Here is a 12456-nt window from a genome sequence, read left to right as displayed (position 1 = left end):
GTCACAGTAGTGGGCATAGAACCAGCATGTCCCATTCCTCTGGTCACAGTAATTGGTTCATATATGAACATAAGGCCCCAACAAGGCCAATCAGAGTGTTCACCACGATTAATATTTTTGATGACCCCCGGGATCTAGCTGAGCCTCATTGACACACATCTTAGACTTCCCAGATATGTGAGCCCAAATTTCCCTTTTGCTCAAACTAATTTAAACTGGATTGCAGTCACTTGCTGTCTAAAGAATTCAGACTGGAACTATTCCTCCTTAGAGCAGAGTTTGGAAAATATTGTTCCAGGGTAACAGTTGAGAGTAAAATTATATTTAAAATTTATTAAACACTAGCCGCAGCTTTCTCTAAGAGAAGGTGGATTTATTAAGAAACCTGAAGATCGGAGTGACATATTTAGTATGAGAAGACATATTACAGGCTATTTTTTCTTTTTCTTTCTTTTTTTTTTTTTTTGCTGAGGAAAATTCTCCATGAGGTAAAATCTGTGCCCATATTCCTGTGTTTTGTATGTGGGATGCTGTCACAGCATGGCTTGATGAGCAGTGCATAGGTCCATGCCCAGGATTCGAACCTGGGAACCCTGGACCACCAAAGTGGAGCGTGGGAACTTAACCACTACAGCACCGGGCTGGCCCCTCAATCTTCCTTTTTTTTGCTTGAGGAAGATTTGCCCTGACCTAACACCTGTGCCAATCTTCCTCTATTTTGTATGTGGTTCGTCACCACAACATGGCCGCCCACGACTGATGTAGGTGCATACCTGGGAACTGAACCTGGGCCACCAAAGCCAAAACTAACCACCAGGCCACCAGGCTGGCCCCTATTTTTCTTCCTTAAAAGATCATTTGGAAATAAAAGATGATGAAAAGAGATCCAAAGTAATCAAAATATACTGAGGAATAATCCTATTTTAATGTCTGGTTCATTTACTCACTCATAATTGAAATATTAATTAAAGAAGAATATAACATTTATTTATGGACAATAGTGTGCTGGAAACTTGACAAATATTATTTCACTTATTTCTCACAACAAAGTCAGGAAGATAGATAAAAGTTGCCACCATTTTACAGACTGTGAAACTATGTCTTATAGACATTAAGTAACTTGCCCAATTTCATGAACTAGAATATGGTAACACTGGGATTTAAAGGCATTCATAAGTGCCATCTAGTGAAGGTCCTCCTTTTTATTCTTTGCAGATAATGTAATTGATATGGAATCTCTACGTTTTAATTTTCTATCACTGCCTTGACAAATTCCCCCAACCTTAGCGGCTTAAAACAAAAATGTATTATCTCACAGCTCTGTATTTCAGAAAGTCTAGTGGGCTAGACTGGTTTCTCTGCCTAGAGTCTCAGAAGGCCAACATCAAAGTCTTGGCAGGTCTGTGTTCCTTTCTGGAGGCTCCGGTAACCAACTTATTTCTAGGCTTGTTCAAGTTGTTGGCAGAAATCATTTCCATGTGGTTGTAGGACTGAGGGCTCTGTTTCCTTGCTGGCTGTTGGCCAGTGGTTGTTCTCAGCTTCTAGAAGCTGCCCTCGTTATCTGGTTTATGGCCCCCTTCAAAGCCAAAAAACCATTAAAGTCAATCTCACGCTTAGAATCTGACTCTTCTCCTTCTGCCTCATTTCTCTGATGCATCTCCTGACTTTAGCCAAGGAAAGATTCTCCACTTTCAAGAGTACATGTGATTATATTGAGCCCATCTGGATAATCCTGGATAATCTGCCTTTCTCAAATTCTGTAACCTCAATCACATCTGCAAAATTCCTTTTGCCATGTAACCTAACATATTCACAGATTGGAGGGAGAGGGGCATGGAAATCTTTAGGGGTCCATTATTCTGCCTACCACATTCTGTCTATATAATGTTGCAGTCGAAATGTTTCAAAATACAAAAGGAAGAAATTTTATACACATGGCTCCTAAAACACTCATTATATTTACTTACAAACATAAAAATGGTGTATATATACATATATATATATATATATATGTATATATACCGTTACACTATACACATTCAATTATCTAGGGAAACAAATGAGAAATACGCCTGAAAAAAGGAAAGCTAGAGTTGATAGAGTAGGTAGAAAACAAGAATTCTAAAACAAGCTATTTAACGTTTTTTTAATAATGAAAGGAGTACATAAAAACAAGAAAAGTTAGAGTTTCATTTGCTGATATTTTTTAGACAAGTGAAGAAATCTGCTGTTAGATTTGTGAGAACAAGCTGAATCATGTAAGAAGAAATCCTGGAGTAGTACTCATGCAATAAATATCTTAACAGGCTCTGACATATTTAGGAGGCTCTGAAAAAGTGAAATTTCTTTATTCATAATTGCCAAAAGTTGGAAGCAACCAAGATGTCCTTTAGTAGCCGAATGGATAAACAAACTGTGGTGTAACCAGACAATGGAATATTATTCAGCACTAAGAGGAAATGAGCTATGAAGACATGAAAAGACATGGAGGAAACTTAGATGCATATTTCTAAGTGAAAGAAGCCAATGTGACAAGGCTACATACTGTATGATTCCAACAATATGACATTTAGGAAAAGGCAAAACTATGGATACAGTAAAAAGATCAGTGGTTGTCAGGGGTTGGGGAAAAGAAAGGATGAATAGGCAGAGCATAGAGGATTTTTAGGGCCGTAAAACTATTCTGTTTGAATAGTGAAAACTATTCTGTATGACACTACAAGGGTGGATACTTGTCATTTATACATTTGTCAAAACCCATAGAATGTACAAGAGTGAAACTTAGTGTAAACTATGAACTTTGAGTGATAATGATGAGTCGTTGTGGGTTCATTGGTTGTAACAAATGTAACGCTGTGGTGCCAGATGTCAATAGTAGGGGAGGTTTTGTCTGGGTGGTGGCAGGAGGTATATGGAAACTCTTAGTGCTTCTGCTCAATTTTGCTGTGAACCTAAAACTGCTGTAAAATATAAAGTCTATTAAAAAATGAATTGCTCAGGAGGACTTGACTGAGAAATTTCAGGAGCTGACAGACTGAATGAGGGTCCCAGTGTGTAGAGACCTGACATTTAAACGTATAAGCACTAGGGATAATTTTACTTAGGACTGCCAGTATTGATTTGGAGTCTGCCCTAAAAATCTAGATGTCATATTATTGCAGGTTAAATTGTATTTTAATTACATACAGTAGTTTTTCCATTTGCACACAATAATGTGCTTTTAACAATACTCTTTTTGTTTGTTATTTATGTTGGCATAAATCTTTAATATAAAGGAGGGAAGGGAAAAACTCCCTGTTTTTCTGAGGGCTACACATATTTATGTCATTGAAATGAAGGACAACACTTAAATCAAGAAAATCAAAAACAGCCGGAATCACAAGCAGTCTCAAAACTAAAGAAATAAAGGTAAGAAATGATCCCCTTGGTTTCGAAGGGGGACAAATAAAATGATAGCTTTTCAGTACCCAGTGATGGCCATTATTTATACAAGGATGTTTAGACTGTTATCAGCGAGCAATAAATACAGCTAAAATAATACTCAATTTGAATATTTCCATAGGGTAGGTAGGGGCAGCGGTTCCACTTCATTCAAAACATAAAAGAGTTAGTAAATTCTTTGGAGGCAGGGAACAAAAATCTCAGCTGCCATTTTCCTGCTGGTGACTTAAATGCATTGCCTGAGTAATTTCTTATCACTATCTGATTGACAGACAACAGTTTGATGCATTTTGAAGGAAGAGTGAGGGAGGCCAAGGGTCTGAGAAATAAGGGATAGCTTGGTGCTATTATTTTTTATTAACTTTAATTTAAAGCAATTGCATGGACAAAAACCTTAAAAATATTTTACAAATGACTTTTAAAGGTCTTTCAATTACATCTAATAGTTTTGAAAGTCACTACACAATGAAAATGAGGGAAATATCATTTTGACAAGACAGCACTTGGTCTACATTAGTTTTTTTTTTTTCCCTGTCTGCTGCCAATTACAACTAGCATTATAAATTTAAGACTGCATTTAAAACAATGCACAAAGCTATAAATGAATCTTCTGAATGTTAAAGAGATTAAGTTGTCTGAAAACTCTTTGGCCTGTATTTTTTAGTTTAGTCCTCCAGCCTGACTAGAGAATGAAAAATCACAGTAATAACAAAAAGCCAATCCTTGAGAGAGTATTCTACCTCATTTAACTGGGACTACTTTACCCTTTCCACATTCTTGGACCGTTTAAAATCAGAGGTGTCCTCTGCCTCCAGCAAGATACTGTGTAGCAGTAGCATGAAGTATCCCTTTGTTTATTCAGGCACTTCCCTGGCTAAACTACCCCCTCTTACCACGTTAGGGCCCTGTGATGCCTCCCTAAATCTTATCCATTCTTTCTTCAAAGTAGCTGAAGGGCCTACTTACTTCCTACTTACTCCAGTCCACAGTACGCTCTTTTCTTTTTCCACTCTGTTCATACCTTTTGGCACAAATCATTTGGCGCTCCGCGTTTAGTTCTTGAAGCAAGACCTGTACCTTTAGCTTCTCTCTCCTGTTTCTATAGGCTGAGCCTAGGGAAAAGGCTTGGTGGGAGGAGCATGTGGTGCTACTGTCCGTGGTCCTGAAATATCGTTGTTGGCTAAGAAAATTTTTCTTAAATCCACATCTGGTGATTCCTGTCCACTTCCTCCCAGGAATTTTTAAATTGGCAAAGTGGTGATGACAAGAAAAAGTAAGGCAAGAAGATATTGAGAGAGAAAGATAGAGGAAGGGACAGACGTAGAGTTCTCAAGTCATTGCCTGGAGAGAATAAGACACTTGGGTTTGACATCATTTTCAAACAATTGCAGATGCCAGCTTGGGAATGAGAGGGGGATGAACACCGCTGACATTGCCAGTGAAGGAGTGTAAAAAATACGTGCACCGGGTGATATAAAGCCGTACAAGTCTCGGCGGGAACAAACACAGTGATGCTGGTAGGCGGGGAGACCAGACGGGTAGCATGCAGCATCGCTTGTGTCATACCAAACAGCCATAGGTTTTCTTTGTCTTTAATTTTCTCTCTTGATTAAAAAAAAATGTGACTTGACACTGTAGCAGAACAAAGATAACTGTAACATGTCTCACGTTAGATGTAGTTGTGCACTTGCTTCCGTTCTAGCGCTTCTGTAGTTACATTCCAGCCCCAGCTGATGGTGATCGGCAGAGCATATACTCCTGCAATTTCTATGTTAAGTTCCTGAACTAAAGTATAACCTCCAAGAGGACAAACGCCGGATTTTAAACATTTTTGAGTATCTCAAAATGCCTAAGTAGAGTGCCTGGCACAAATTAGGGGCTCAGTAATACTATTTGAATCAATAAAAGAATCACAATGTCTTCCACAGAGACAGCACTCAACAAAGGCTTGTTAAATGAGCAAATGCTCCATTTGTTTTAATACTTCCATCCTTTTCTAGGTCCTTTTAAAGTCCAATTCTCCTCCCCTTGGTACTCCAGGTCTCAACAAATGTCCCTCCCGCGTCAGTCTACCTTCCCTGCACAGGGGCTCCGCCCTCCTCCTGCCACGTGTCCGCGCCCTCCCGGGCTCACCCTTTCTTCCTACTCGGCAACCCCCATCCCCTTCTCCCCTCCAAGACCTCTCCCGCCCCGGGTCTCTGTCACCGGTCCTCGCGGCTTCCAGAGACTCAGCTCGGGTCCCCGCCCGCAGAGTAACGCGGTTGTCATGGACACGGCACCTGCGCCCTTCGGCGGTGCCACTTCGCCGCCGCCCCCTCCCCCCACCTGCGGCGCGGAGCCAGCCTCGCCTCCCCAGCTCCGCCCCCGCCCCGCCCCGCCCGCTCGGCGCTCCCCAGGCCGCGCGCCCGCGTCCCCCCCTACCCCGTGCCTCCCCGAGCCCCGCGGAGCCACGGAGGCCGCGGAGGCGCGCGAGCGAGCAAGCGGCCGCGCCTGCGCACTGGCCGCCTCCCCTAGCGGCGATCCGGGCCGCTGCCGCTCGCGCTTGGGCAGGACGCGGGGCGGGCGGGGGGAGGGGGGAGCGGCTTCGCTTCCAGCCCCGAGTGAGGCGGAGACCCGCGCTGGCGGGCGGAGCAGGAGGTACCGCACCTCGGCCAGAGGCGGCTGCGGCAGCTGCTGCCCTCGTCCCCGCCGCCGCCTCTCCAGTTCCTTCTGTGATTATCCCTCCAGCTGCTGGGGAACCGGCGAGAAAGAGGAGGAGGCGAGAAACTCCCACCGACCCACAGAGGTGAGTCCCGGACAGAGCATCCTCCATCCTTGCCTCCCTCCCTCTCTGCCTCCCTCCCATCCTCTCTATCCTCCCCTCCCTCCCCGCTCCCCAACCCTCCCGCCCTCATCCTTCCCAACATCCCTCTCTCCGCTCCCCTCCTTTCTCCCTTCCAGCCTTTCTTTCATCCTTTTCTTCCTCTTTCCCAGCCCCACTTCCTTCCCACCCTTTCTTTCTTCCCTCTCTTCCTTTCAGCCACTCGCCCTAGAGCGCAGCTCTGCATCCCTTTCCTCTTGTCTCCATCTCTTTTTTTCCCCTTCTTCACCCCTTCCCTGGTGGGAGATCCCTTGCCTGCTACAACTGTCCGGATTCAGGGGCTTCCAGAAAATTGGGCACATATACTGAGAGACACACTCTTGCACAGCTGTTGCCCTGCAGGTCCCTAAATTATTTGGATTAAGGGTCAAGTTGGATAGAGTATTGGGAACTGGAAGGCGAAGAGGGTCGAGGAAGAATCTGTGGATTTGTGCTGTATTAGGGTGGGGGTGGGGAGGGTTGCCACTTAAATATGTTGCCAACACCCCCCACACGCCTCTTTAGCAGCTTCTTCTTTCCTCCTGGGAATTACATATTCCCAGTGTGTGTCTCACTGATTTAAAATCTAGCTTTCCCTGCTTTGATTGTCTCTGTGAGAAGCCACAAGGAAAGAAGAGAAGAGAGGAAAAGGGGAGGGGAGAGGAAGGGTGGTGGCAAGTGGACGTTTGTATCCTTTTCCCCTAGGCCTCTTTGGATTGATATTTTCAAACGACCCGCCTAATATTTGGCTTGGAATTGAACCCATGTGTCCGTAGTCTTGTCACTATCTACTTCAAAGGCAGAAACTCTCTAAACTTTAATGCGTGTGCTCTACAGCATTATTTATGGAATGTTTTGGTCAATATAGAAAACACTAAGGTAGACTGATTTGGGAAAACAGGAAGCAAAAGAGTGCAAGAGATGCACTTTTGTTCATTATGGGTTAACTTCTAAAGGAGGACAATGGATAGACAATTTTGGAGTAATGGGGTTATACTCCACAGGCTTATAAATATACCATTTTGATGGCATTAGCTGTATTATAGCCTTTCACGGTACCCCTACCCCTTCTCATCCACCTTACAGGAATTGTGAAGATGTTTGAAGAGAAACATACTGTGTGATTCTGTTTGTGGTTTACACCAATGGAAAAATTGAATTAGCTCCAGGACCATTATCAACAATTTAAGATTTCGGTTGGTTTTGCACCACTTATTTTCACCAAGTGATATATTTTACTTTGCTTTCTTTAACTCATACTCCTAGCCCTTCTATTATACGTATTAATAGTAATTTGGCATTCTTCCTTTTTGAAAGCATTGCTGCTGAAAAGTTTATTTATACATGGCACGACAGCCATGCCTCAGAATGTTTAGTGTGTTCATCATTTCAGAATGGTCCAACAAACAGTTTAAGTATAAATCAGAAATGGAGTATTTAGAAGCCTGTATTTTGCCCTGTCTATATTCTGCTTTTAAAAAAAACAACAAAAAACAAAAACTGTAATATCTATAGAATAGCTGTGTTTTATGTTTAATGAGTGCATGGGGAGGGACTGAACCTAATGGTGGATTTAGTGAAGCTGCCAGTAATAAACTATGCTGTGGAGCAAATTATTGACTTTTTTTCTTTTCATTTAAATTATTATACACCAGTAGTGCAATATGCACTGTTGCATTTTATGGGGATGTGTAGTAGGAGGTGAGATGAAGAGAATTACCTTCCAAAGTGATTGAGTGCTGATTTGATGAAGAGCTGATACAGTTAATCATCTGAATCAGTTTTTGGGAAGTGTGTGGTGTTAGGAATGATGGACCCACCCCTTGCCCCAACTCCCCTTGGTAGGAATTTAATTCCATTAATGGCTTGGCTGACTTTTAAGCCATGTGGCAGAAGCTTGGTTAAATTATCAGTGTTACCAACATCCTGATGCGGAATTGCAATCAACTCTGTCTGTAGTTGAGTGGTGACATTACTTAATAGTGAACACAATTGTAGTAGGGGTGTTTGTTGTTGTTGTTGTTGTTCCTTTTCCTGGAATGCCTGAAGCTAGTGAAAGCCTTTGGTAGTAATTATATATGAATGTAATAAGTAAGTTTTATCCTAATTTACTTTCAAATGACTTTTTCCCTTCCAACATCTCTACTGATCATTTTTTGTGGGGCTTCGTAGTTGTAAGTGTGGGTAGGAGGCAGCTCAGTCCCTTTATTTATTTCAGTTTTGCTACACAGAGTGATGTGGGTGTATGCCTCAGTTTTTAATACTGTACTTACTATTGAAAGAAGGGTACCTTTTATTTGTCTCCTTTGTAAACATTTGTCCACTTAGTGAAAACAAAGTATTCCAGGTAATTCAAGAATAGAAAATAAAATAACATTTGTTTACAGCACAATTTTGAGAGATGAGTAAAATTAATATGACATGAAATAGAGGAATTAGTGTCTTAAAAAAAGTAGCCTAATACTCTGACCATAATCCAGTTTACAGATAAAGACTGACTTCCTCTGAAGAATTTCATTTCTAGAAGCTTCTGCCTTTAATTGACTGAACCTTTAAGAATGTATGGTACAGATAAAGACCCAACAGAACATCTTATGGCCCCTTAGGAGATATTCTGGATACATTCTCCTGTGCCTTCCTCCCTCAGAGCTCTTAAAACCTGACCAACCCTACGCTAAGTGGGATGAGGTATTGGAAAGAAGTAAACTCACTCTCTGTGACGTTAGCTTACAGTCTAGTTGAGGAGAACAGGTATTTGCATGAGGTCATATTTCACAATGGCAAAGAACAAGATCTTTGGAGAGAGCTTTAGACTTGAGTGCATGCTCTACTTAAGAAGTAGAGTGTTGTGCCCTTGTGTGCTGTTGAAGTCTTTTTCCTCATCTACGAAATGGGAATTATGGTAGACTCTGAGTCATGGGATTGCATTAAGGGTTAAATGTGTTAAGCATAGTACTTGGTACAAACATCGTATGTATTGGGTACCATTATTATAATTAGGAGAAATGATTTAAAAACAATCCAAGATAATATATGATTGTGTACTGGAAAGAAATGAAGAGCAAGTGTTAGAGGAATTCTGAAGAAGACAGATATCCATGTAGCCAGAGAAAGATTATATTCAGGAGTAGTACTGGAGCTTGCACAGAGACTCCTGGGAAGGGTTTCGTGCAGGGTGGGTACCACAGCTGGAACAAAAGCAGAAAGAGAATAGGAAGCCCAATGTGTTTGGGAAGACTGTGTACTGGGGTATTTGGTATACTGGTGAGTGTATTAAAAGGTATTAAACATATATAGTCAGAGTAATTAGACAATCCCAAGTGATTGGACAGCTTGCTGTAGTGTGGGATCCATTTCATCACAGAACGTTCAGCTACCCAGAGGAGCTTGTCTTAGTTCTTTGTTTCACCGAAAGCCCCATCCCAAGACACAGAAGCCAAGGTCTCTGTCACAGTGAGGACCCAGAGTATTCTTTTTATCTCTTTTCTTTAAACTTTGAGCCAGAGAGAAAATTTGACCTTTCTCAACAACAAAAATTTAATATTGTGATTATCACAACTTTTTCTTATTTTGCCTGAAGCCACAAATATTCAAGGACTATATCTTGGAGAATAATAAGCAGGATTATTTTATTTTGACATATATGAAGCCAGTGATTGTTAGGGTAAGTGTATTTCCAGGGATTTGATTTTTATTTCATTGTTGACTTTTCCTAATTATCACATTTCATTTTTTTTGGTGTTCAAGATTGTTAATGATTGCAATTGGATTATGCTCTTTAAAGTGTTTTATTGGGAGACTAAAGTGTGATGACGCAGGGTCTGTTTGGGAACGTGCACTGAGCAAGTTAAATATCTGCCCAGTGTGGGGTGACAGTTGCTCACTGGCTGTCTGTTGGTACATCTTTATTTTTGGTTGGTGTTCGTTAACTATTTTGAAATATATATCCATTAATTATTTATCCAACAACATAAGTGATATGAATTGAGTTATTTTATTAAAAAAAAGGTTTCTAGAACATTTTACCTGCAACTTACAAGTGTCAGTATTTATGGGCTCATGTTTAATCCATTTTAATAGATACACACAATTTCATTGCTTTCTCCAAAATAGTAAAATACTCTTCTTATATTTATTTTTTTGTTGTTCTAATAATATACAAAATTGATCTCATGAATATTATCATAGACTATATAGTTATAAACAAGAATGTATTTCTAAAAGCTAGCAGTTTAACATACCATAAACTGTAGCATTTTTATTTTCTATTTTGAGATTTTTCTCAATATTCTGGTGTTCTAAAGATTCAGCAGATCTAAATAAAACATTTTCAAATGGCTCACTTTTACTCAGTTCCATATTAAAACACCGGTGATTTTTGACAAACTTTTCTTTTAGTCATTTGTATTTTCCTCATAAGTGAATTTTTACCTTGGAAATGAATTCTAACTCAACCACAAATATGCATTCTACAACTCATTGAGATTATTACTTGTAATACATTATAAAAAACACAAAGTGATAGTCTGACATTATAAAGCTTAATTTTATGGGGCTTTTATTCCTTTTTATTTAAAGGCTGTATCTGTGTATACAACTCTTAGCTATTATTTTTCAGATGTGAAGATAATGTGCATTAACAGGAGTGAAAAAAGCAATTGCGTCCCCCATAAGTTAAGGTGGTGACCAAATGGAGAGACAAAATGAATTAATTTTGTTTCATCTATTGAGCTGAATAATTTATAGCTGCCTGTTCAGTTAGAGGTTTTCTATATTTTTGCTGTCATGCTGATACAATCCATGTTTTAGTTGTTTTAAACCATGTATATTTATGTGTATATATTTCAGTTAACAGTCTTTAAAACTGGATCGTGGATGAAAAAACATATTTGTAAAATCAGATGTTGGTTTTTCAGTATCTTGGTATTTTGTTTGCTTGGCTTTTTAGGGGGAGCCAAGTGATACAATACTTGTAGGAGTTTCCTGAGAGGATAGAGATCCAAACGAAGTAATATCCCAACTTGCCCCAGTGTTCCTACATGAAATGAATGGAGATGCCACCAAGGTTGGGGTAAAATGAATAATTTAAAATTTTAAGATCCCACGGGCTCTAGAACGGTAAAAGAAAATTAATAGGACGCTTTTGATATGTTCATGTTGTATAAATTGGGCTTATGTTGTTCATTACATATCTGTAGTAAATCCAAGATCTTTTTTTATGGTGCCTTGATGTTTCACAACTAAAGCCTTGAACTCTTAGTGGAGATATATCAGTTTTCCCACAACCTACCTAGAAATTGTTAATGATTGGGTAGGTTGATAATGACTCTGTAGATGACCAAAGGATCTGATGTTCATCTGATTTTAATTGTGATTAGACAAGGGTTTGGTGGGAATCCAGTCTTCCAAGTTTTTCTTAAATTCACAGGGCCTGAAGCAGTTGTTAAATATCATGACTCCATCTTTCAGTAATGAGGTAGAGGTGTCCATTCACTATCTCGCAAAGAGCTAATTGTCCTCAACTATTTCTAGGAAAGAGTATCCCACAATTCTTGAGGGTTTACTACTTGTCTTCATTTTCTTTCATCAGGCATTAATACCTGCCAGAATAATTTCCCAAAATATGCTTTTTTCCCTCTAATATGCAGAGATGGCATAAAGAAGTATATACAGAACTCATTGGAAAAAAATGTCTGCATCTAAATTTATCCTTCTATTAACTTATGCTTTCTATGTATTTTTTTAATCATATTACCTAGAATGAATTCATTCAAAAGGTATTTTTTTAAATACCTGATCTGTGCAGAGCGTTGGGTTAGAGATTATAATTTTATAAAAACACTTAATCAGGAATCGGGACACCTAGGTTCTTCCTCCAGGTTTTCAACCAACCAACTAGTTAGTTACGTGACTAAACAAGCCTCAGACTCTCCAAGGCCTGTTTATTTAATCTGTATTTTCAGTGACTTGGACTAGATGATATATAGAGTGTCTTCTAACTATAAAATTCTATGATTCTACATGTGAGTTTCCCTTAAAATGTCAAAGCATAATGATTTATTTCTCACTGTGTCCCATTTGTTTTTTCCTTTGGAAAACATACACTGCTGCTACATGAGGGAAACCTTCACCGTAAGTGGTATAGGCTTTACCTTTCCCAAGTAAATTGCAAATTT

General features: G+C 39.9%; 1 protein-coding gene across 7 annotated transcripts in view; it reads left to right on the top strand.

Moving 5' to 3' along the window:
* The first annotated feature begins 6000 nt into the window (after window positions 1-6000).
* The window catches only part of CTNNA2 (catenin alpha 2), a 1067853-nt gene continuing 1061397 nt past the window's right edge, over window positions 6001-12456 (top strand). For 2 of the 7 annotated variants that reach the window (XM_014792722.2, XM_087436505.1), the window contains exon 1: window positions 6001-6226. The gene's annotated coding sequence lies outside the window, so the exon portion shown is untranslated. The remainder of the gene's footprint in view (window positions 6227-12456) is intronic. The other 5 variants (XM_087436499.1, XM_087436500.1, XM_087436502.1 and 2 more) reach the window with 4 other exon arrangements.

Source organism: Ceratotherium simum, chromosome 11, assembly GCF_057802395.1.
Source record: "Ceratotherium simum simum isolate JZ-2026a chromosome 11, ASM5780239v1, whole genome shotgun sequence".
Classification (NCBI taxonomy): Eukaryota; Metazoa; Chordata; class Mammalia; order Perissodactyla; family Rhinocerotidae; genus Ceratotherium; species Ceratotherium simum.
The sequence above is the reverse complement of the archived record's forward strand: the minus strand, read 5'-3'. Positions and strand labels throughout refer to the sequence as shown.